The following is a 24426-nucleotide window of genomic DNA, read 5'->3' as shown; positions in this document are numbered from 1 at the left end:
AGTTTACTGAGAATGATGTTTTCCAGTTTCATCCATGTCCCTACAAAGGACACGAACTCATCATTTTTTATGGCTGCATAGTATTCCCTTCTTACCAGCTGCAGACCTGAGGCAAGTTGTCTAACTCCTTGAGGCTTAGTTTTCTTATCTGGACAATGAGAATAATCACTACCTCACAGAGTTGTTGGCAGATAAAAATCATATATGGGAAGAATATGACACATAGTAGGTATTTATAAATGCTAGTTAGTGTTTGCTGTTGTTTTTTTTCAGTGTTCAGTTTCCTTTAATGACCCCCATATCCCTGAAGGGCAGGTGCAGGCAGCTAGGCAATGGCAAGAGACGCTCACTTGATGATCTTGCCCTGACTGAAGGCTTGGCCCACATGCTAGAAGGCCCCCTCCCAGCAAAAGTACTCTCGAACCAGGGCCTGGGTCTCCTTGCTGCCAGGATCCAGTTTCCACCATATATATGACTTATAGTCCTACCTGCCAATCTGGACTCAGCGAAAAGGGAAGCTCCTGGCCCCAGAAGACCCAGACTTAGAGCTGCTATTGTTGGTTCCAAAGAAGACACTGACAAAAACATTCTTCCTCAGCTTGGCCAGTCACTGGAATATTCCAGTGATGAGATTACAACTCATAAAGATCTGGGTGAGTTCTTCAAGGAAGTCATACTCTGAGAACTACAGGAACCAGCCGTCCTTATTGAACTGCTCCCAAAAATATGGCAGCACCACAGAGAGTGTGTCCTCCTTAGAGTACCTGCACTGAAATGTATCCAACACAAAGGTACTCTTGGATGGTAAGTGAAGGGGTCCTTGGCCTTGGGCTCAGCAGCCAGCACCTGCTCACATTCATCCATCTCCTCCTCAGAAGCAGGGGCAGCTGACTTTTTATCTTCTTTCTGCTCAGCCTGGGGCTTCCGCTTCCCTTCCTGTGAACACTTCCTTTTCCATGGGGTGTCCTGTTTAGGGTGGCTGTCTGCAAACTTTTTAGCATCAAACTGGGCTATGCTCTCACACAGATTCACTTCTCCGCAAACAACCTGGAATTGGGGCTGGTTAATGCAGGTGAGGAACCAGCGGTTGGTGTTGGGGAAGGCCTGGTGGAAAGAAGGCTCCAGGACCTGCTTATAGAGCTACAACAGCATGCAGACAACTGTGATATCAGCCAGTGGCACTTGTTCACCCACCAGAAAAGTCCTCATCTTCAGGTGAGCATGCAGCAGCCCCAGAATCTACCTCACCTCCTTCTTTGCACTCTCAGTGGCCTTTTTATTATGCTGCGTGATGCCCACGGTGAGGAACACCCAGGTACTGGCACTGTATCGCCGTCAGCAAAGCTCACCCACTGCACCACTGGGGCTGCTGCCGCTAGAGTACTTCCCTGCAGCCCCTCATAGTAGGCAATGGCATTGCTCTCAAACACACAGAATCCATCATCACCCTCAAATGCTGGAAATTTGCCGGCAAGAAATTTGCAGAGAAATTCAGGGGTGTTGTTGGTTTGGCCGAAGTGGGAGTGGGGTGGTGCGGAGAGCATGTGGACCTGAGCCCACTGTACTGAGTAGCAATGAAGACCTTGAAGGCCCTCAGGTTTTCGGGATATGAGTACAGGGTCCCAGCTGCCATGGTGATTCTGCAGAGAAAGGGGATGTTGCTGTTATTTTTATCATATGCCTGATTGCGGCCCTCTGAGGAAGGCCGATAGGCAGACTTTCTATCTCCTATGAGCGAGGCAGTGGGGAAGGGAGGCAAGAAGAAAAGGCACTGTGGTCAGGTGAGTCACACCATAGTGGTAGGATGGGGCTGAGAGTTGACTTCTTGGCCTTTGGTCCATAGCTCAGTCTAATTAAAGGAGCCAGGTTCTTGATAAGCCATTGCCTAAATGATTAAAAAAAAAAACCAGCCCTGGGGACAGGTACATGTTTTGCTCTCTGACCCTAGGCCACCTTGCCCAGAGAGGAGGCCGAGCACTGGGCAGCCTTGTTTATCTGGCCTCTTCTCATCTGGGTTGTGGGTTTATCTGGATAGAGTCCCCAGCTGTTGACTTATGTTTCTCCTCCATGCACTTCAGGACAGAGAGCTGCATCCATTGGGATGGAGCATCCCTATTGAGTGACTTCTCTGGCCTTTTTAGGACACATTACCCTTAGACTATTCAAGTGTGTGTTTGTGTGTGGGACCAGAACAGGGTGGCACAGAACTCTAATTCAGATTAATAGGAGGTCTAAAAGGTGAAAAACTCCATAAAGAATATGAATCAGAAACAAGAATCACTTCACAAGGAGACTCTCTTTCCCCTTTCTCTTTCCCTCATTCTCTCCACTGTTTTGATAAATTTGATGCTCACCCCAGCTATGGCATCATGGTAAAGACTTGACATTTTTATATTATCAGTTTTCCCCATAAAGTGGAGTTATTCTGAAGAACTGGGCTACCAAATGTGAGCTAGTATGGACTAGTGGCTAAGTCAGTGGATTTGGGTGCAGATGGCCCGAGTTTGTGTCCTGGCCCTGTAACTCTGGGGATGTGTCACCTGGAGTAAGTACCCACTTTGAGCCTAAGCTTTCTTATATATGTAAATGATCTTGGTTTGCTTACATTTTCTATTGCTTCACTTTTTTTGCAATACTTGTGCTCTGATTGAAACTGGAACTGTGACATGTTTTGAGAGTGAATAAATGCTGAACATCAATATTGAAATGTTAGGTGATTATAATCATGCCTTGGAATGTTCTGGGTCATGTTGTTACAGAGGAATGGTTTTGCTATCCATGTGCATAGAAGCCAATACTATGGGATCAGCTTTTGAGAACGGAAAAAGCTTTATTGCAAGTAAACTGTCAAGGAGACAGGAGGCAACGTTCAACACTGTCTCCCCGAGCTGCGGTCTAGGGGCAGATTTTAAAAGCAGAGAGTAACAATGAGAGAGAGAATAAAATGCAATGAGGCATGATCTAAATTGGTTTATGCAAAGAGGTGATGCTGAGTCCTTGGCTTTTGGCTCTGTACCGCAAGGAAACAGAGCACCCTTGATTCTTAATTTGGTCCCTGTTTCTCAATCCAAGCCCTGTGGTTGACTTTGTTATTCTGGCCACCTCTGGGGTCACAAATTAGGCATGCTGGTTCATCTGGGTAAGCTCAGGTTATGTGACTCACGACCTGGGAGTCCATTGCACTGAGAAACAGCTCATTATTTTGCTACCGACAAAGTTGAACCCCATCGAAGTGGTTCTGTGGTTACAATGTCAGGGTGTCAGAGAAAAGGCCAAAAATGTTCTGAGGTACTATGTGGGGAAGATCCAGAAGAACTGCAGATTTTGCATAAGGAAAGACAAATCAATGTCTCTCATTTTTAATGTCAAGAATGAGAGCATTGAAAGAATAAAGATCTCACACACTATGGACTATGGAGCATGACAATGGGTTATTCTTGGCAATCCTAGAAATAAGAATGGAACCCAAACTCTGCTTTTCTATATTTGTCCTGCTCAAAAACAACAACATTGGGGGCCATTGATGGCCAGATGCCTAGGATCCGTCTTCTTAGTGCCTAGGATCAGTCTACTTAGAGCTAGAGTTTCATCCAACAAAGCCACTGTTTCTGCACTAGCGATGTCCTGATACTGGAGAGCTTGTTGTTTGAGAGGTCCTACATTGGGTGGGGGCATGAGGGGAATGGGAGAGTTTCACATTGTTCACTGTTTGACTGTCTTCTCATAATCCATTTCTGCTTTAAGAGCCTGGGAGATGGGCTATTAATGGGGAAGGGAGGGTACTATATACAAACTTTGATGGACTTGGGTTGAATCCATGGTAAAATGTGCTTACTGGAAGGTGAGGACTGTAGGAACTCTGAGTTTAGCAAAAGGCAGTGACTGGAGAGAACCCCACTGTCCTAATAGATTTCAGTATAATGAAGCTAAACCAGGAAAGGGAGAAAGCAGAGATTTTTGGATTTTAGGTGGCTTGTCAAAAGCTTCTTCAAAAAAGCTTTGTTATTGTTGTTGAGGCTGGGTCTTCTGACTCCATGGAAGGTGCCCTAGCACTCCTGCCCATAGGTCCTAATCCAGGAGTCTTTCGGAACATCTGGCAAAAGGGGTACAAGATAAATATAATAAAAGTGCTTTGTAAACAATGATCTTCATGAAACTTTAAACTTGTGTAACCATTGTTAACAATCCATTGATCGTCAGTGGAGTGCTTTCATTAATCACAGATGAGGTATAGAGAAATCTCTCCCTAATATTTGGTTGCAAGTCTTTATTGCTGTTCCAGAAAAAAAATTCTCCTAGGAATGTACCTTCGTGGAATCATTTCTGGATGACGCCATTTTCTTCTAAGTGTTTACTGGTGAACCCCTGGAGCAATATTATCCCCAAGATACATTAGTTTGAATAATATCTGACCTCTTATTCCTTTTAAAAAAGGAGAATAATCTTGGTAGTTTGCCTGCCATATGTTGTATGTGACAATTTATCATCTTTAAAGGAGTCAGAAAAAGAGATTTCTGTTCTGGTAAATTGGGAGACTGGAAAATCTGAAATCTTTCTATTACCACACACTAAAATGATAGATAAAATGTAAGAGACATAATTTTAAATGCATGGATGGCCTTGTAAAAAAATGAGGAAAGTTTTCAGAGACCAGGGATGAAGTGAGAGTGGGAATGAATGAGCGCTGATGTTACTGGCTGTCTGGGGGCATCTGTAGCCACAGACATGGAAGAAGACAAAGCACCAAGCCTGGGGAGATTTGGAGTGGTATCTTTTCTCCACACCATATGAAGATATGATCCACAAAGGGCTACACTCTTAGTAAAAAGTAAGCCAAGAAAAACCCGCTTGCAGAGGCAAAATGCAAGAAAACTTGCCTGTCTCAGCCTAACCTTGATTTTGGGTAAAGGGGAAAATATATCCTCTGTGTATCAGTGGACATGGGTTGGCCCTGGGGTGGGGTTGGTGCCAGAATGCCTTTTGCAAAATTTGAGAGTAAACAAGCTAAAATTTTGATGAACTGGAAATGAGGCCCCAAAAGAGAAGACACACACATACACATAATCATGCACAAAGGAGAAACAGGATTAATAGCAAGGAAAAAAAATGGTAGAAATAAATCCAAATACATTTGTAATCACAGTAAATGTTAATAGACTAAACTGTTTAAAAGACATAGATTACCAGACTAGAGAAAAAACCCCAAAATATACTATTATAAAGAAAAAGAAGAGGACAGCAGAAGTTTGAGAATAAATAATACTAAAAGCTATAACAGGCAAATAGTAACAAAAGAAAACTGGTTTAATAACACTAATGTCACACAAAATATACCATGATCAAGAAGGTATTTCTAGAGATTGATAATTCTTATATAATAATAAAAATTTTAGTTCACTAGGAGGGCATATTTCTAATCCACTTATACTTAATAATATAGCTCTGAGGTACGTAAGACAAAGATTAACAGAACTGTAAAATCCCCAGCATAGTAGGATATTTTAACATATTTCTCTCAGCAGTAAATAGATCAGAAAAGAAAATATGCAAGAATAAGGAAAACTTGAACAACATAGTTACTCATTCACTCATTCAATATTTCGTTGAATGCCTATAATGTCAGGCATTGTGCGAGACACTAAAGAAACAACAGTGACAAATGGGTTCTCTTGGAGAAGTACTTACACCAGGAGATATACTCAACAATGTCCACAGCAGTATTGTTTAATAGCAAAAAGTCTGAAAACAATGCAAACATACAAACAACCATTACAGAATAGTGTATTCACATGCTGGAATACTATACAGCAGAGAAAATAATGTTACACATTTTAATGGAGAGTACAATCAGAAATATAATGTTGAATAGAAAAGAAAATTGCTGAAGAATTAATACACCATAATATTATTTCTATAAAATTCAAAGGAATGCAAAACTAAGTCAAGTGTTTTTTAGAAATATGTACCTCTGTTGCAGAACTATAAAGAAAAGGAAGGAAATGTTAACATAAAGTTTAAGAAAGTGAATCCCTCTGTGGAAAGATGATGTCTGCCATCAGGGTCACTAGAGAACTTCAAAGGAAAGCTCCCTGTTGTTCATGTTTTATTTTTCAAGTTGGCACCAAGTAGATTTATGGTGTTTGTTTCATTATAATGCATATACTTTACATACACATTATATATTTTAGTACATGTAAAATGTTCCATAATAAAAATGTGATAGTATCCCTACCCCTAAGGAACTTAAAATTATCCAAGGCAGGTAGAGAAGAGATAAATGAAAAAGTATAAATAAGAGACTAGGACACCCAAAGGTCATTCAACCCAGGGTGATTTTAGAGATTAAAATGGGACCAGATGGCTGCATGGGGGCTGGGGAATACAAGGGTGAGCTAAAAAGAGACCTGGTCTCTGACATTTTGAAGCTTGTCCAAAGGGGAATCAAGGAATTTCTTTTTTCAAGAGGTTCTTACGTCCTGTGATAGCAGAAGGCATCTGATTTATGCATATGAATATAAACTCTGTGTATGTTTTGGTTATTGCTGTAACAGGTCATGTCAAAACTTAATGGCATAAGGCAACAATCTTTTTATTATGCTCACAATTCTGTGAGTCAGGAATTTGGGCAGGGTATGGCAGAGATGGCTTGTCCCTGCTCTAAGTTGTATAAGGTCTTAACTGGAGTAGCTCAAATGGATGGAGATGGCAGGGAAAACTTGACTGGGGCCATATATCCAGAACCCTTGGTTCTATCAGCTGGGTTCCCTGTTTTTTTCTCCACATGGCATCAGTCAGGGCAAAAACACCTAAAATGTTTTCACTTACATAGAGTCAGGGCAACACCTAAAATGTTTTCGCTTACATACTTAACTCCTGGGTTGTAGAATGGAAACAGCCAGGAGTTGGTTAGGCAGCCTTCCATGCAGCCTCTCCATATGGCTAAGCTTGGGCTTCCTCACAGCATGGCAGTCTCAGCATAGTCGGATTTCTGACATAGTCCAGGCTTCCAACAGAATGAGTGTTCCCAAAGAATATGGTTGAAGTTGCAAGGCTTCTTATGACTAGACTTGGAAGTGATGCAGTGTCTCTTCCATCACATTTTATTGGTTACAGAGCCAGCCTGGATTCAGTGTGTGAGTAAGTGTATGTGCATGGATATGAGTGTGTGTGTGTGTGTGTGTGTGTGTGTGACTATATAAAGACATAAGTACTGAGAGGCATATTCATTGGGGGCTGAGGGGGCATCTTTGGAGACAATCTCTTACACTGTATGAGCATATATCCCTGAATATGGAGAGAGGAGACAAGAGACAACAGCTGTAAATACCATGAAATTGGTCTGTACACAAAGTCTGTATATGGGACCCAGAGCTCTGGGATTTGTTGACTCTTCTCTCTAAGCTCTGGGATTTGTTGACTCTTCTCCAAGTGACTTTGGACTGTCACTTCCCTCCTTTGATATTACTTTGTTACTGAATGGGAGCTGAGGAGACCTGAACCCCTCCTATTCTCTGAATTTCATTGAAATATAATGATTCATTCATTAATGATTGATTGAGGGTTGAAAAATAATGATATCTAGTTTTATCATTTATTTTTTCATTTATTAGCTGGAAGACTTCTCTGAAGAGGCACTTCTCTTGGTCTACTATTTCATTACCTAGTGGAACAGTTCCTATAGAAAGTCAGGATTAATGATTGATTTTTTTTTTATTTACGGGTTTTCAACAGAGGGAGACAAGTAGACATTGTGTGCCTCCTGATGGAAGAACACACTTCTAAAGTTCTGCCCCCACAAAACCAAACCTGAATCTGATCTTGCCTTTACACACAGCTAGCTGTTTAAAGGAAATACAGAGGAGAGAGGGACATTTTGCACTATACCAAGAGGATGCAAAGACAAAAACGAGAACAAACTAATAATGGCTTGTGGGAAACTTGATGAATCAAATTTCCTTTAACAAATAGAAAAGGGTAAGGGTGGGGGATGATGGAGAGAAAACCTATAAACAAAGAGACATATGAAACTAAAAGGCATATGAAATAAATTAAAGAACAGGCACAGTTAAATTATATTGTTCAGGGATTTATCCTGGGTGATAAAACTAGCAAGGAAGCAATTATTATAAAGACACATGCATGCGTATGTTCATTGCAGTACTACTCACAGTAGCAAAGACCTGGAATCAACCTAAATGCCATCAATGATAGAATGGATAAGGAAAATGTGGTACAAACACACCATGGAACACTATGCAACCTTAAAAAAGAATGAACTCATCTTCTTTGAAGGGACATGGATGGAGCTGAAGGCTATTATCCTTAGCAAACTAGCACAGGAATAGAAAACCAAATACTGCATGTTCTAACTTGTAAGTGGGTGCTAAATGATGAGAACACATGGGCACACAGAGGGGAACAACACACACTGGGACCTACAGGAGGGTGTAGGGTGGGAGAAAAGAGAGGATCAGGAAAAATAACTGATGGGTACCAGGCTTAATACCTGGTGATAAAAATAATCTGTACAACAAACCCCCATGACACAAGTTCACCTATGTAACAAACCTGCACTTGTACCAATGAACTTAAAAGTTAAAAAAATGTCAGAGTAGTGGTTTTGTTTGGAGAGTGTGTTTGTGTAGTGATTGAGATGAGGCACACAGAGGGGCTTCTCATGTAGATGCAAGTTCTAGTTCATGACATAGGTGGTAATTACAGAAGGGTTTGACATAGTAATTCATTAAATTATACTTTCGTTTCATGAGTCTTTGTATATCCTGTTTTATGTTAGAAGAAAGAAAGCTTTTAGAAATCAGGAGAAGCATACTCGCAATTTGGAAGCCCCTCAGCCTCCCTCCATCCCGCCATATACACATGCTCACCTCCTCTGTTGAGCCTCGAGGCAGTGCTAGTCTCCGGGAAAAAATACGTCTTTGGAATTCAGAGACCAGGCTTTGAATCCCAGTAGACCACTTATTAGTTCTAGGGTGATCAACCCTTTCAGTTTGTCCGGGGCTGAGGGGATTCTCGGGATGCAAGACTTCCAGTGCTAGACTCAGGAAAATCCCAAGCAAACTGGGACAGTTGGTCACTCTGAGTTACCCCCTGAGCCTCAAATCCCTTACCTGTAAATGGGGATGTGAATCCCTATGGTGTTGAATTGTGAAGATTAAACAAAATGAGAGATATGAAAACCCTGAATATACTGTTATCAGACTGTAAAAATTTCAGCTCAATTTTGCTCATCAATTAGTAAACACATATAATTATAGCTACCACATGTAACATTCATTAAGTGAGGCAGCCTTCTAAGTCCTTGCTACGCAAAGTGTGGTCCTTGGACGAGCACCACTGGGATAACCCAGAAGCTTGTAAGAAACATAGTTTTTCAGACCCCACCCCAGACCTGCTGAATCAGAATCTGTGCTTTAACAGGATCCCCACATAGTTCGTGTGCATGTTACTGTCTGAGGAGCACTGCTCTCAGCATGTGAAGAAACTCCTTTAATCCTTAAGACAATTCTTTGGTTCATATTCTGATTCCAGAACCCTCACCTAGTCTTGGAGTTCCAGTACCCAGCACAAGGCCTGTCTCAAGGTAATGATCCTGAATAAATGTATATTTTATTCCTTTTCCCATCTGGAAGGGTTGGGAGAGGGCTGCCAAGGGCAAGATCTTATCTGGGAAGGATTTACATTCCATAGGGTTTAGAGGGACTTGAACCCCTGAGTCCTGGGGCTTTATCTAATTCAAGTTTATGGTGGAACAGAGTGAGAATCTGGATTCCTTATCCCAAAGCTGTGCAGCCATTTCTAGTCTATCAGTTCACTCAATTCTTGCAGAGGAAGAATTGAGTGAGAATAAGGAAATCACTGGTTTGATGACCCAACCTTTCCTATTGATAAATGGGTGTGTATGTGGTTGCAAAAGAGCCAAGAGGACCCTGAATGGGGGAACAGCCTTGAGAGCCAACAGCCAGGGAAGAGCTGGTGCCAATTGTAAATCAGTCAATGGATTGCTCTGGGTGTGTTTTTGAAAGCTCTTGCTCCACTTCTGGGTTCCTCAGCACTTGCCCAGAGGGAATCATTAATCAGCCTGATCACCTTAATTAAAACTCCCCTACAATTTTATTGGGGATTTATATCTATCTGCAAAAAAGCTCAATTTTCAGCCATTAGGTGCAATGAGCTAAACTCTGAGTCATAGTGGACTCTAGATTCCATCAACACCTCCAGGGCCGAGCAATGCATGGATGACTTTGAAGGTTTTATGTACGTAGAATAATTATTACTACCAACAACAATTACCACCACTACAATTACTACCACCATTACTAAATAACAGCAGCTACTGCTACTATATACCAGGCACTGTGCAAAGTTTTAAAAATGCATTATTTTATTTCATCTTTACAGCCGTCCTATGAAGTAAGAATTATTATCCTTATTTCATAAATGAAGCAATTGAAATTTCAAAAGATTAAGTAACATGCTCAGTAGCAGAGCTAGTGAATGTCACAGCTGGAATTTGAATACAGTTTGAGTCCATGTCCTTAACCACTGCCTCCCAAGATGCCAAGGTTTTATTATGCTTCTCTCACTTTTGGGACCGCATGGCATTCCCATGAAGATCTTTGTCAACCCTTTCATTGATAAAGGGATTGTATGTGCTGAAATTTTTTTTGCAACAAATATCTGAGTACGTGTCTCTATCTGGCTTAAACTATCAAGAAATATGTCACCTTACATTATTGAATAATGGTCCAGAGTAAGGTAGGCATCAGAGAGTGCATCATCACAGTGGCTCTGGAGCTGTGCCTCTGTGATCACTCTGGCTGGATTTTTGCCGGCGTGGAGACTTCATCCTCAGAGGGGCTTCTCCTATGGTGCTAGTGTGGCTGTAGCCACCCTGGGCTTTGCTTCCATACGCCAGAGGAAAAGAAAGGAGTGATTACTAGGAGTGCTTTTTTTTACAGTGAGAAAATTTCCCTGCCTGAAACCTTCTGAAACCCACACTCATGTCTTAAAGGCCTGAATTTGGTCATCTGCACATCCTCGAACTAATTCCTTGGATCAAGGAAATGCCATGAGCTGGAAAAGGCATGGAAAAATTGAAAGTATACTTTTGTTATAGGTAGGCATAGGATTAAGCTAGTTGGGTTAAAAACAATAAGAGCATCATCCCCACTCTCGGCCCCTAGATTGGAGTAACATTTCTCCCAAACTTCCTGGAAACTGCATACTAGATATAGGTGAAAAAGATGTTGGGACGAGAATCAAAATGTCTCATTACTCCTTCCTCCTCCTCCTGGGTCCCGCTTTCTTGGGGGATGCTAGGCAACTAACTAGAGCTATGTAGATGGCCTTGGTGTGCTACATTATAGTGGGTGGCGTAGACCTGTGAGTTGCTGTTCTCTTATAACATGGAAATTCTATGGTCTTAACTTGAACTGGAACCATGGATAGACCCTTGACACTGTAGCAGTGGGCGAGTTATCTTCAGAAAAAAGCCCTTCTGACGTCTCTCATTGCACAAATGTTTCCGGATGGTTAAAACAAACTTAGTAGTCTTGTAGGAAGATCACTAAACTAGGGTTCAGAAGAATAAACAAAATGACTCCTGTAAAGGACCTCACCAGAGCCTGGCATATAGTAGGTGCTGGCATATAGGAGGTGCTGAGTGGGTCGGCCATGTACAACATCATTACATCCATACAGATCTGTTTACCAGCTCATGGTCTTGGGTAGGTCACTTAAATTCTTGGAGCTTCAGTTTTCATATTAAAGGGTTTGGTTGCTCTTACCTATAAAACCATCTTGCAGCACCTTGGGTGGGTTATTTTGTGGTTTAGATGAATAAAGGTGGTGGATGTGTTTGTAATCAATAATGTAATGCTCAAAAGAGAGTAGCAGCAGGTTGCTTTGTCAATGCTTTATTTTGAGGAAGAAATTAGTATTTTCAATAAATGTTATTGAGTATTTACTATTAACTCAAATGTTATTATTTACTTTGTGTTTGAGATGCAATGTTGAATAAGATGCATTCTTGGCCGGTAAGGAGCTCATATTCTAGCTAAGGACACTGAGAAGTGACGAAGAAGTCATCCCAGGTCTCTCTGGGAGCCTAAAGGAGGACCACAAACTCAATATGAGCAGGATCAAGAAAGGTCTTTCTAGGACATGACACTTGAGTCTGAGGGTGAACTGGAGTTAATGAGGAGGGGGTGGTTGGAGGCAGTGGAAACAGTCAGTGAGAAGATAAGTGCAATAGAGCTGGACCACTCCAGCCTGGCTGGAGCACAGCAGTGGGGGCATGGAGAGGGCAGGGAGAGGTTGGCAGAGGCAGATCACACAGGGCCTTGTATGCTACGCTAAGAATTTGGAATTCACCCAGAGGGGAAGCCCTTTGTGTGTCATTAACACCCACAATCACTTTAGCTGCTTTGTAGAAAATAGATTGGAGAGGAAAACACTAGAGTAAAGAGACCAAGCAAGAAGCTATTGCAGGACTTCAGGAAGCACTGAAGAAGGGAAAAAGAAATGGACATACCTGGATGATAGTTAAGAAGTCAAATCAACAGGATTTGGGGACTGATTGGATGGAGGGGTGACAGACAAAGATTTGAGGGTTTTACCAAGTCTCTGACTTGGGTGAATTGTTGAGGCCATTCAGAAAGATGGAGAAAGTAGGAGGAAGAGCCAACTAAAGGAAGCTGTACACTTTGCAGGTGTCTAATGGTTCCGGATGCCACTCTGGAAAACCTCCCAAGGATGGCTGTAATGAACATCTGGATCTGGGGTTGAAGCGTCACTGTTGGGCAGAGTCTCTGTGCTCTTCTTCATGTCCTCAGTGAAGATGGCTTGGCAAGCAGAACCATCAGTGTTCACATGTGTGCCAAGTGGATGAGTCTATACATGCTGATAATTGGTATTCAGTCAACCAAGACAGGCAGTAGGACTTTCGTCTGTGTTTTTGTGGCATTTGCTTGGTTTGTCTCAGACAGATTTGAATGTCTCTTTGCTGCTTGCAGATGTAGCTGCATGAGAATGCATTCCTTTTTCTTGTTCAAATATTAATAAAGATATTTTGCATAGAGTTGTGGGTGTCTTTCTGGAACCCCTAAGGGCGTTGAACAGCTCTGGCTGAGAAAGAATTGATCTCTGCAGGGAAGGAAGCTGTGTCTCTGTGTTGCACACCCGCGTTCCTCAGCTGAGGATTCAGAGCTTCTGCTGGTAAAGGGAATAGGATTCTCACTATTTTTTCAGAGGTGTTAGCATCTTCTGAGATGGCTCAGTTGCTATTTCAGTACTGGGAACCAATATGTCTGACTCTGTCCCGAGCTGAGCCTGGAAAGAAGACCAAATTCAATCCACCCGAGTGGAGCTGAGCTTAATCACAGAAAGCATGGTTTTCTCCCACATTCCAGGCCACTCACTACTTCTCATTTTGGACAAAGGAGCCCTGGGTGGAGAAGTGGAAAGAAATGAAGAAGGTGCGGTACAGGTGCCAGGCTAACCATGCATTTCTGTTTGCCCTTTAATTTCCAAGACAGCTCTGTGAAGGAGATAGTCTCATTCAACTTAGAGATGAGAAACAAAGCCAAGAGAAGCTCACTTTACCGAAGACCACATAGTGGCACTTTTTAATATCATTGTGAATATGTTAATAAACTCATTCTAAGTGAAGAAAAAAAAAAGGGACAGCCTGGGGTGAAGTCACAGCTCTAGTGCTAGGGCCATGCACCTTTCTCATGATGCACCTTTCTCAATAGGATACAAAGAAGAAAGAAGAGAAGATCCATGGGGAACCTGGGTGACAATCATGGTTCCTTGTCTAAAATGAATATGACACCCCAAATGCCTAGGGAATCAGCAAGGTTTTGCTGAACTAATGGAAGCCATGAAAACTGAGGACAGACTCAAGGTCCAAAATGGCCTCAAGGGGCCGATAAAAGGCCAATTCTAACAAGATGATATGAAATGAGTGTCATATGTTAGATTCTTGAAAGTAGCACTAATTAGACCTGCCCAAGCATTATTACAGGTGCTTTATACAGATAATCTCATTTAATGAGCACGATTATGCTCAGAGGTAGGCAGTGTCATCCCATTTTACAGAAAGGGAGCTACAGTGTAGAGAGGCTAAGTAATTGGTCAAGGTCATGATGCTAAGTAAATGGTGGATCCAGATCTGACTCAGGATGAGGCGGTCTCATCTGGAGGTCCTTCCTCTTGACTGCTATGCATTGTCAGCTTCTGATAGCAGCTAGCTCAAACCCTGCTGAGTGAAACAGTTGTGTTTCCATTAACGTCAAGGGAAGAAATAAGGATGCTCTCCATTGGTGCTATTTAATAACTTAAAAAATTGAGTAAATAGAGCAAAGGAATGAGCAGAATTAGGGCTGGGCTAATCATTACTCACGGGTGATATTATCATCAACTTAATAAAAACAAAATAAGAGATTAAACTAAAAAACTATTTATAATAATATAAGATTGCAGTATGAGAGTGATATTTAAATGTAGCAAAATCAATGATTTTTCCACGTCAGCAATAGTCACTTATAAATCTTACTTTAAAAATCCCACTGAAAATAGGAATACAAATACAAAGTCCTTAGGGATAAACTCAGCAAGAAATATACATAAACAATATATAAGCTTTAGATAACAAAAATTCCCTGAGAGACATAAAAGAAAACATAAATAATTTAAGGGACATACCAATTTGAGAGTAGGAAGACCAGTTCTTATGTGTATCAGTAGTTTCATATTAATTGTTGAGTTGCAATTCTGTTAACTCTATGACAACATATTTTTAAAATCAAGAGAATACATATTCATAGTATGGCAATAATCCTCAAATTAATTATTTGGTGCATTTCTTTTAACTATCATATATTTTTAATACGGGTTTTAAAAATAGAGTAATACATGTGTTTGGTTAAAAAAAATCAAATTATACAAAAAGACCTATAAAGAGAAACAACTCTTTCTTGCTTCGTCCTTCCCATGATGAGCCCCATTCTTCAGAGACAGCCTGTTTTTTTCTTTTGAGATAGGGTTTCTGTCTCCCAGGCTGGAGTGCCGTGGTGCGATCACAGCCACCACAGCCTTGACTTTTTGGAGGCTTTGTTGTACTCTGCCTTAGCACCCCCTCCACTGAGTAGCTGGGACCACAGGCACATGCCACCATGCCCAGCTAATTTTTACATTTTTTGTAGAGACAGGGTTTTGCCGTGTTGGCCAGGCTGGTCTCGAACTCCTGGGCTCAAGTGATCTGCCTGCCTAGGCCTCCCTAAGTGCTGGGATCACAGGCGTGAGCCACCATGCCTGGCCCAGAGACAGTCTTTATTAACGCTTTTAGCTATTTCTTCTGAGCATTACTTCCATATTTTTAAAATATATTTTGCCACAATTTATAGATTGATCGATTCTAGACATTAATTACTGGCTTCCTCCTATGACAGATGAAGATTTAATTCTCTTCCACCACCTCTGCATCTCTCCTTAATAGCTCAATATAATAATATCATTCTTCCCTTTTTCTATGGGTTACATTTGTTACTTCTAGTGATTTGTTTATGCTTTTTTTCTAATTACGTCAATAGGAGCATCTTCTGACTCCTCATCTTGTAAGATGAAGGCGCTATCATCCCCACGATCTCCTACCCCTTTCCACTCTCATTATCTGTACTTAGATGTCCATGTTAAGGTGGAGGATGTTTTTATTGTTTTATTTTACCCTAAAGTGTTTTTGTTTGTTCTTGTTCAACTTTAAAAGTTGACAATCAGTAAATAGGGATTACATGGCTGTGACTATGGAATCATAATTCACTTCAGAGCCAACTAGTGCACTGTGAGGACAGTGCTTTCGTTGAACAGTTTTTTGTTGTTGTTGTTGTTGTTTTCTTCCTGGAGTTAAAAAAAGATATTTTTTCCTTTTTTTTCATTGTTTGCCTTTACTGTCTTTTTAAGTCTAAATTCTCATGAAAATGACACAAATCTCTCTGACTCCAGCCCCCAGTCTGTCTCCTGTCTCCTGTTTGGGCTGATTGCTCATCTTTCCAAGACTTCCCTCCACACTTGCTGATGCCCGGCTCTCCTGGTCCCCACAGGCTGCCTCTATGCCCTTATTTTGTTGGGCCTTATATCCTCATGACTTTCCAAGCAAAGACAGATAGGAAATAATTTTTCTCACTTTTACATAACTAAAATTGATTTTATTCCACTCTGATACTGAACAGCTTTAACTTTCCTTGATGATCCTTGCCTGAATCCTTTACTTCATTTAGGGCTGCAAACGGGTGATTTTTGAATTCCTTGGTTCCTTGCATATTTATTAGCTGGCATTCTTCTGTAAAGATGATTTTTTCATCATCAGTGAGGTGTAAACTACTATTCCTAAAAGTGGGGAATTGCTTAATCCTTTTTTTTTTCTTCCAATTTTCAGGGTGAGGAGTTGATGAAAGTGTCACAGGTCAGGTTTTTTTTTTTTTTTTTTTTTTTTTTTTTTTATGTCAAGTGAACATATATGTGAAACAGTAAGCAAAAGTTGGGTTGCCCTCCTGTCGGGCTGACACATAAGCAATCCTTTGTGATTGATGGATTTCTTCCTATTTGGGAGTCGAAACGACAGGGAAGGTTGGAGGGTGCTGCACCAAACAAATTCAAATCCTAAACCCTTGCTCAGCACAGGTGGAGGAAGAGGACAGACCTTACCAACTGGGAAGGCTTCCTGGCCAGCCTCTCCCGGCAGGAGAGGCAATGCACAGGAAATATCCTGGGCACAAACTCTACCCATTGTAATTCTGGTGTTTTAAATTTTCATGCCCCAGATGTTTTTAGAATAATTGCTGTGCCTAGTGAAGCTGTGCCTGCCTCTGCAAAGGCGGTCCCTTCCCTGAGCTTCCCGCAAGCCCCATCCTCTCACGGGGCTTAGGTAAAGGAAGAAGATCTCAAATGACTTCCCAGTCCTATTTGGTTAATCTGTTGTGCTACGATGAATACCCCTGGGTTTGGAGTTCACTGAAGCTTCGCAGTAAAACGAGACAGGGAGGACATTTAAAAGGCTTCATAATCCTCTTGTCTCTTGAAGCAAAGATTGTAATTTCTGGTTCAAAGGAACCATAGCACAAAAAATCTGCTTTGTTTTGTTTGTCCCAGGGGAAAACATATAACCAACACAACAATACAACCTCTGGTTCTGTTCTGGACCCTGTGCTAGGCAAGGCAGCCATGGAGATGGAGCGCAGATGTGGATGTGTAACCATATTGACGGGGGTAGAGAGTCATTTCCCTGCAGTCCCTCAAGAGAGCGTTTCTGCAAGCAAAGAGTTTCCCTATCAGGAAAGTGATGAGGTGGAACTGGGCAGAAGTCCTGTTCACAAAATGTCCTGCACAGTGTGGGCACAAAATAGGTAGTCTATAAATATCACCTTCACGCCCACTCTGTCCCCCACAAAGACAATCTCTACAATCTCCTCTAGATCTGCAGTTCTGTGCCTCCATCTGCAAAATGGACTGATAGGGAGGATCGAGTGGAATGTTTCGAGTGGAAGTAGATGGGAAAGCTCTGTGCTCAGAGGCAGTGAGTTTAGTAGTGCCCCTTATAAATGAGAAAAGCTTTGGAGAAGACCCTTGGCCCAGAACCTCCCATCCCTGCACATGTAAAGGGGAGCATTTCTTTCTTTTCTTGTGGAAGGAGGGCACTGGAAAGGCAGAGCTGGGGGTGGTGGTTTGGAGTGACCACAGGGACTGCAGGCCTTCCAGATACTCTCCTGGAAGAGAAAGCAGAGTCTAGAAGGCCTTATCTCCTTGCCCTCCATGACTTCTGCTTCTGGAATTCAGTCTTCCCATGGCTCCCACTTACTTTGCTATACATATATATATATATATATATATATATATATATACACACACACACACACACATACACACATATATATGGCTCCCCTGCCAGTCTTCCCATGGTTCCCACTTACTTTGCTATGTGTATATATATATATATATGTTTTGTTTCATTTTTGGAGACAGAGTCTCAGTCTCTTGTCCAGGCTGGAGTGCAGTGGCAAAATCTCAGTTCACAGCAACCTCTGCCTCCCAGGTTCAAGTGATTCTCCTGCCTCAGCCTCCCAAGTATCTAGGACTACAGGGATGCACCACCACGCCCAGCTAATTTTTTGTATTTTTGGGAGAAATGGGGTTTCTCTATGTTAGCCAGACTAGCCTCGGACTCCTGAGCTCGGGCAATCCGCCTGCTTCAGCCTCCCAAAGTGCTAGGATTAGAGGCGTGAGCCACCGTGCCTGGCCCCATTTTGCTATTTTTTTTTCCTTTCAAAATGGAACTATTTTTTCCTAAGACTTGAATATTATTTAAAAAATTCAAACCCTACAGAGAAAGTTCAGATCCTTCTATCTCATGGAGGAAACTACTGTTAACAGGCAGATTTACAGTCATTCAGACTTAAAAGATAAATATGTAGATATCTGAATAACTTACATTTTATTACGTAAATGGAATGTCTTTGATTCTGCACCCATCCCCCCACAGCATACATATATATTTATCCCCATTGTTGGTGTAACCTGGTGTCCTTAACATCCCTCCAAGTCTGCCCACATTTAAACAGAATTTGATCCTCTGGAGTTTCACAGCCCCTTTCCTCTTCCTGGCTGCTCCAAAGATTTGACACTCCGCTCCGTCTGGGACTCCTTGTGGAGTTATTGTAGACTTCTCACCCCAACACACCTCCCAGGAAGCAGAGTTGTGGATGCGTATATCTATGTTTTAGCAAATATTTTCCTCTCCAGGGGCATAAACCATGGTGACATTCTGAGAGAGAGAGAGAGAGAGAGAGAGAGAACATGCACAGCACCAAGACCCTGATTGTTTGGGAACGCTATTCATGAAATGTGCTTCATGGTTCTCTCCCCAAGAAGGTAAGTCTGAGAAGTTCATAACCGGCCCTCTGCTCTGGCCCTTTTTTTCCCCTTCCGCTTTTCATTTTTGATTAAAGCATAACTGAGATACAGTAAAGTGCACACATCTTCTATTTACAACATCATGTAAATAATATTGTAGCTGTCTGGTGTCAATTTTAGACTTAAGGGATTTTGATCTTTCAAGATTTCTATGTTTGGGATTATGGCCCAAACCCTCCACCATCTGTGTAAGCATCACTCAGACGAAGGACTGGACATTCCAGCAGAGTGCTTCCTCTTCCTGGCCTCCTTTCCCACTGGCCCACGTTGTAGAAGCTCCCGGGGTGCTTGTTAGGCCACCACTTTTCCTGCCCCCAGACATCACTTCCTCACTTCCCCCCAGCACCTTTTTCGAAGAAGTCACTACCCTGACAAAAACCAGACCCTTTCCTTCAGCTTCTTGGTTCTTCCCAACTTCATTTTCCCTGCATCCTCACTTAGTCCTCGACCTAGGTGCAGACCAAAGCTCCCAGCAGCAACCCCGCCTGCAGCCCTGACACAGTCCATAAAGGGTTAAACCCGGGCAAGCACCAGCTCCACGCAGTTAATCCGGGATTCTCGGCACTGATCTCTGTGCCTGTCATTTGCATTTCTCTTCTTTGTGCAGGCTTTTCTTCCTCCCTTTCCCGGGGCCCAGGCGCGGGCATTAGCATACTGCGCCCCGCGCGCCCGCTGCAGGGGGCCCCCCGCTGTGTGCCAGCCTGCGCAATCTGCAGGCGCCATCAATTTTTCAGCACTTTTCTCATCATTACCGTCAGGCCCATGCGGCTCCCCGCTCAACACCCTCCTCGGCCGGCCGGCCTCACTGCCGGCGAGCAGGCAGGCCAGGGGCTGTCACGTCCCTGCCGACCCTCCGGAGCACGCACTTGCTTGTTGAAACTCCCACCATAATTAATCACAGTATTAATCCTGGCCAAGCCTGTCTTCCTGAATAATTATGTCAACACGCTTGAGTGCCTGTGCCCGACAGAAATTTTATCAACCTTGAGAACTAGACTATATCCCTGAAGCCAGGACTGCCATGGGGGCCTGGGCTCCTTGCCTGCCCTCTGCGGCACACTCACAGCATGCACACACATACATGCACCTGGCCTACTCGCACACATGTACGGGCACACACACTGCACAGAACCATAGGCGTTAGAGAGGAGCAGAACGCTGGAACTCACAGTAGACAGCATTTCTTTTCAAACAAGCAGGCATGGCCACACAATGAAGTTATCTTTAGGTAGCTAAGTGGGTGGTTGTCATAGCGATGTGTGCATTATTAAGAGAGTGTTGTTCATCCTGGTAGCTAATCTCATAATGAGGTTGGCTCATTATCAGGTCGAGCCAAAGTTGGCTTTTGCTCTCCTTTTTTGCTGGGGCCTGGGGTCCAGCGAGGTCGCTCCAAGCTGGATCACCGACTCCCAGCATCTGTCTTTTATTTGGTTACTCCAGCTTCCTTCTGTGCTCTTCTAGGGGGGCAGATAAAGGAGGACAGGGCTGGGCGGGGCTCCTGGTGCCTTCACCTAGTGTTTGTCCCGTAGCAGAGTGCCTGCTATAGTTTGTGAAACACTTAACAGCACTTGAGAACTACGTTGTCCCAGGCAACTAGGACATGTGAGATTAAACCGCAGATTGGTCTGCAATCAGCTCCTCTGCTTTCCTTCTGCACCTGTTTCTTTTGCCTGCTCAGTTCTAGGAAACCAGCCGTAAGGACCAAATAGTACCTTTTGTGGCATGATCACCATTTAATGGGGACTTCTTAATTCCCAGTGTTCACTGCAATTTTGTGAATTCCAAGATTCATGAAAAGTCTACCTGTCACCTCAAGTTCAGGTGCCTGGTGGCTGTTTCACCTTATGACCAGATGTCCAGTTAATTTTAAATCAGTTTGGAGATTGTTTGCCATTGCTTTCTTTGTCTCTATTTTTTTTATAGGATGCTACAATGGTCTATTTGGCTCAAATTTAGATTTCATGCTGCCTGTGATTTTCATTCTTGCCTCATGTTTTAAAAAATTGAGTTGCTTCTAATTTTCTCACTGTTTGGGACAGCGGAGCATCCTCTACAGAAGGAAAGGAGAAAGCAAACAAAATAATCTGGTTCAAATCCTCACCAGGGAGATGGTGGCCATTGCCTGAGAGGTGAGTCAGGAAAAGGGAATGGTTTGTACCTTTATCACTAAGTGTCCTGTTGCAGTGAGCAAAGATGTGTCCTCTCAGGTACAGCCCTTGGTGATGCCCCCAGCACTGCCCTTGCAGACGCCCCCAGCACTGCCCATCTTCAGTACACCAGTTCCTCCAGAGCCTTCGGCGGTGTTCTGCAGCCCAATGAAGTGATGGCATTTTTTGGTAGGTTTTCTTAAAGCACAGTCCACTAACATCAGAGTCACTTGAGGACTAATTAGAAATGCAGATTTTGGGGTGCCCTGATCAACTGTTCCTCAGCTAAGCATGATGCACGTAGATTTTTTTTATGAGCCTTTTTGGTTTGTTTCATTTAGTAGTGTTTTTCTTTGTCCCTTTTCCTTTTTAAAAAGTAACATAAGGATTATTGTAAAGCTGGTTTAAACAATGAAAAGAGAAAATGGTTTCTAGTCCCCAGTCTGTCTCCTCAGGGACTCCTATACTTTTCTGTTTTTATTTTGTGTGTATCTTTCAGAGATATTCCTCACATACATATGTATATAAATTCTTTTAAAATCCACAATGGCAGCTTCCTAAAGACACTGTTCTGTGTATTTAGAACAGTGCTTGCTTTTCTTTTTTCACTATGCTTTTCTTTTTTCACTATGCAATATATCTTGGCTATGGTTTCATATCAGCATATTAAGATCTTCCTCATTTTTAAAAACGACTGTGTAGTACACTTTGTATGGGATGTAGCATGTTTTATGGGTTTTGAATAAAGCTGGTGTCTGCTCCTAATCAGGTACCTTTCTCTCCTCAGGCTTTAAGAATATGGTCTCATAAATCTGCAACAACCCTTGGGAAAAGAGAGACTTTTTTTTTTTTTTTTTTTTTTGGCCCTATTTTAACCATAGGATAGCCCATCTTGGTTTGGGTTCACCAGAGGTAGAAGCTGACACCAGGATTCCAGTGGGGGTAATCTGGAAGGTGATCATAGGAAATACCTGCAAGTCAGACAGGGGGGAAGGAGGTCATTAAAGGGGCTGTAATCAAGCAGGTTACCACTGTGGGCAACTGGGGCTTAATTCTTCAAGGGCCACTCCAAGGCAGTGCAGAGCATGCCTTGGGATTATTCTACCTGAAGAGTGTGGAGGAGCTGGCCACTGGGGTGACTGACAGGTTGCTTGTGGGAGTGGGGGTGCTAAATTCCCCTACCATTTCTGGCCTGCCTCACAGGGTATGGGGACTCCATTGACCAAAGAAAACCCTTAGTCCAAGAGATGCAGGTGCCAGTAGCTGGAAGTTGAGCAGTTGTGCACTGAAATGGTAAGGGCAATGGTTATGATTGTCATACCAACAGCAATCATCACACAGCTGGAGGCTAGATCTTCTAGATTCATCTATATACTTAAGAAGAGCAATGGATATGGATGCAGTGCCAGAAACACAGACTGTTTTCCTAGCTCTTCTCTTATTGGTGACCTTGAGTGTGTTGAGCCATTCAAGCTTTTGGAGCTTAACTTTCCTCATCTGGAATATGGGGCTAGTGGCACTCACTTCTCAGGATAACTTTGTGGACTAAACGAGGATCTCCAGTTTTGGAAAAAAGATTTCAGAGTCCTGAGTGCTAGTGATTGCTGCTACTATATAGCAGCCAATCCCCAGGAAAGAAGGCCATTAACATCCTTCAGAACCTGCCCAAGATCACCACATTTGGTGAGATCAGAGCCCCCATTCCCTGCACTCATGCAAGTTATTCTCCAAAAATGCCAGAAGTCAAATACAAACCAATCTAAATGGCACCAGGATACCAAGAAGAAGAGGAGGACAATGCTTCCCAGGGACATTCCTTCCATCAAGAGCACAGCAGACAGACCTTTTAATGCTGCAGTAGCAGGACCACCATGTTTGCTTTTCTGACACAGCCTAGATTTTAGAGTCAGAGAGATTCTTCGGAGTCTCCCTGTATCGCTCATCCAGGCTGGAGTGCAGTGGCTCGATCATGGCTCACTGCAACCTTTGCCTCCCAGATTCAAGCGATTCTCCTGCCTCAGCCTCCTGTGTAGCTAGGAGTATGTGGTGGCGTGTGCCACCACGCTCAGCTAATATTTGTATCTTTAGTAAAGATGAGGTTCCACCATATTGGCCAGGCTGGTCTCGAACTCCCGACCTCAAGCAATCCACTTGCCTCTGCCTCCCAAAGTGCTGGGATTACAGGTGTGAGCCACCACACTTGGCCAGAAAGATTCTTAAAGCTTGGTTAGCTCATTGGTTGCAAGCATTTTTAGCCTTCAAATTCATTCTTTTTTCTGTTTGTTTTTATTTATTTATTTTTTTTAGACAGAGTCTCGCTCTGTCTCCAGGCTGGAGTGCAGTGGCACGATCTTGGCTCACTGCAACCTCTGCCTCCTGGGTTCAAGCAATTCTCCTGCCTCAGCCTCCCGAGTAGCTGGACTACAGGCGCCTGCCACCACACCCGACTAATTTTTGTATTTTTAGTAGAGACAGGGTTTCACCATGTTGGCCAGGATGGTCCCAATCTGACTATGTGATCTGCCCACCTTGGACTCCCAAAGTGCTGGGATTACAGACGTGAGTCACCGTGCCAGGCCCAAATTCATTCTTTAAAGAGAATGGTACTCAGAAGCTTTGTCTAACAAAAGTGGAGGGCTCCTCAGGTGTGATTTGGTGGGGATCCCTGCCCTTTCTCAGATCCTGCCACACCCACCTCCTCCTTTGTCCACACCAGCATGCCTTAGGCTCCCCCAGGCTCTACAGGTGCTGTTTAAAAAACAATTTGTCTGGTACATCCCTTTTCAATGAACAGAAGAAGAGATAGGGCCCATGGTGACTTCATGCTGGGGCCTCTTTAAATGGGTGCAGGGAACCCAGGCCAAGGCACTTTGGTAGGGTAAAAAATCCTTGTCAGGGCTGTAAGACCTCATCTTGGAGAGGATGAAACTGGTGGCGACCTCCACCCCATTGCCCTAATTCTGTGCTTTAAGGATAGGTTTTTGGGTCCTTTTGCCTCTGATCCCCTTTAACCCTTCTCCTAAGCTTCCAGTCTGGCCCCAGGAGCTTGTCAACTCATTTGCTGTCTAGCTGAGCATCCTCCTTCCCCCATTACCCTTTGCTGTCTGGCACATAGACCAACAGAGATTCCTACTTCCTACCGGCCCAGAGGCATTGTACTGCTGGGCTCATCTCCCCCCTGCCAAGCCTTCTGCTTAGGAGAGGGGGCAAGATGCCCAGAGAGATGAGGTGACTCGCCTAGTGTAGCTAAGCTGGTGCAGAGCTCTTTGGACCACATGTGATTCCCAGAAGT

At 43.1% G+C, this 24426-nt stretch overlaps 1 pseudogene; it reads right to left on the bottom strand.

Annotated features, from left to right (window-relative positions):
* Nucleotides 1-252: 252 nt before the first annotated feature.
* LOC129484158 (elongation factor 1-gamma-like) lies at nt 253-1633 on the bottom strand (annotated as a pseudogene).
* Nucleotides 1634-24426: the final 22793 nt, after the last annotated feature.

The sequence above is a fragment of the Symphalangus syndactylus genome, chromosome 1, assembly GCF_028878055.3.
Source record: "Symphalangus syndactylus isolate Jambi chromosome 1, NHGRI_mSymSyn1-v2.1_pri, whole genome shotgun sequence".
NCBI classification, from domain to species: domain Eukaryota; kingdom Metazoa; phylum Chordata; class Mammalia; order Primates; family Hylobatidae; genus Symphalangus; species Symphalangus syndactylus.
Note: the sequence above shows the minus strand (reverse complement) of the source record. Positions and strands in the feature narration are given on the sequence as shown.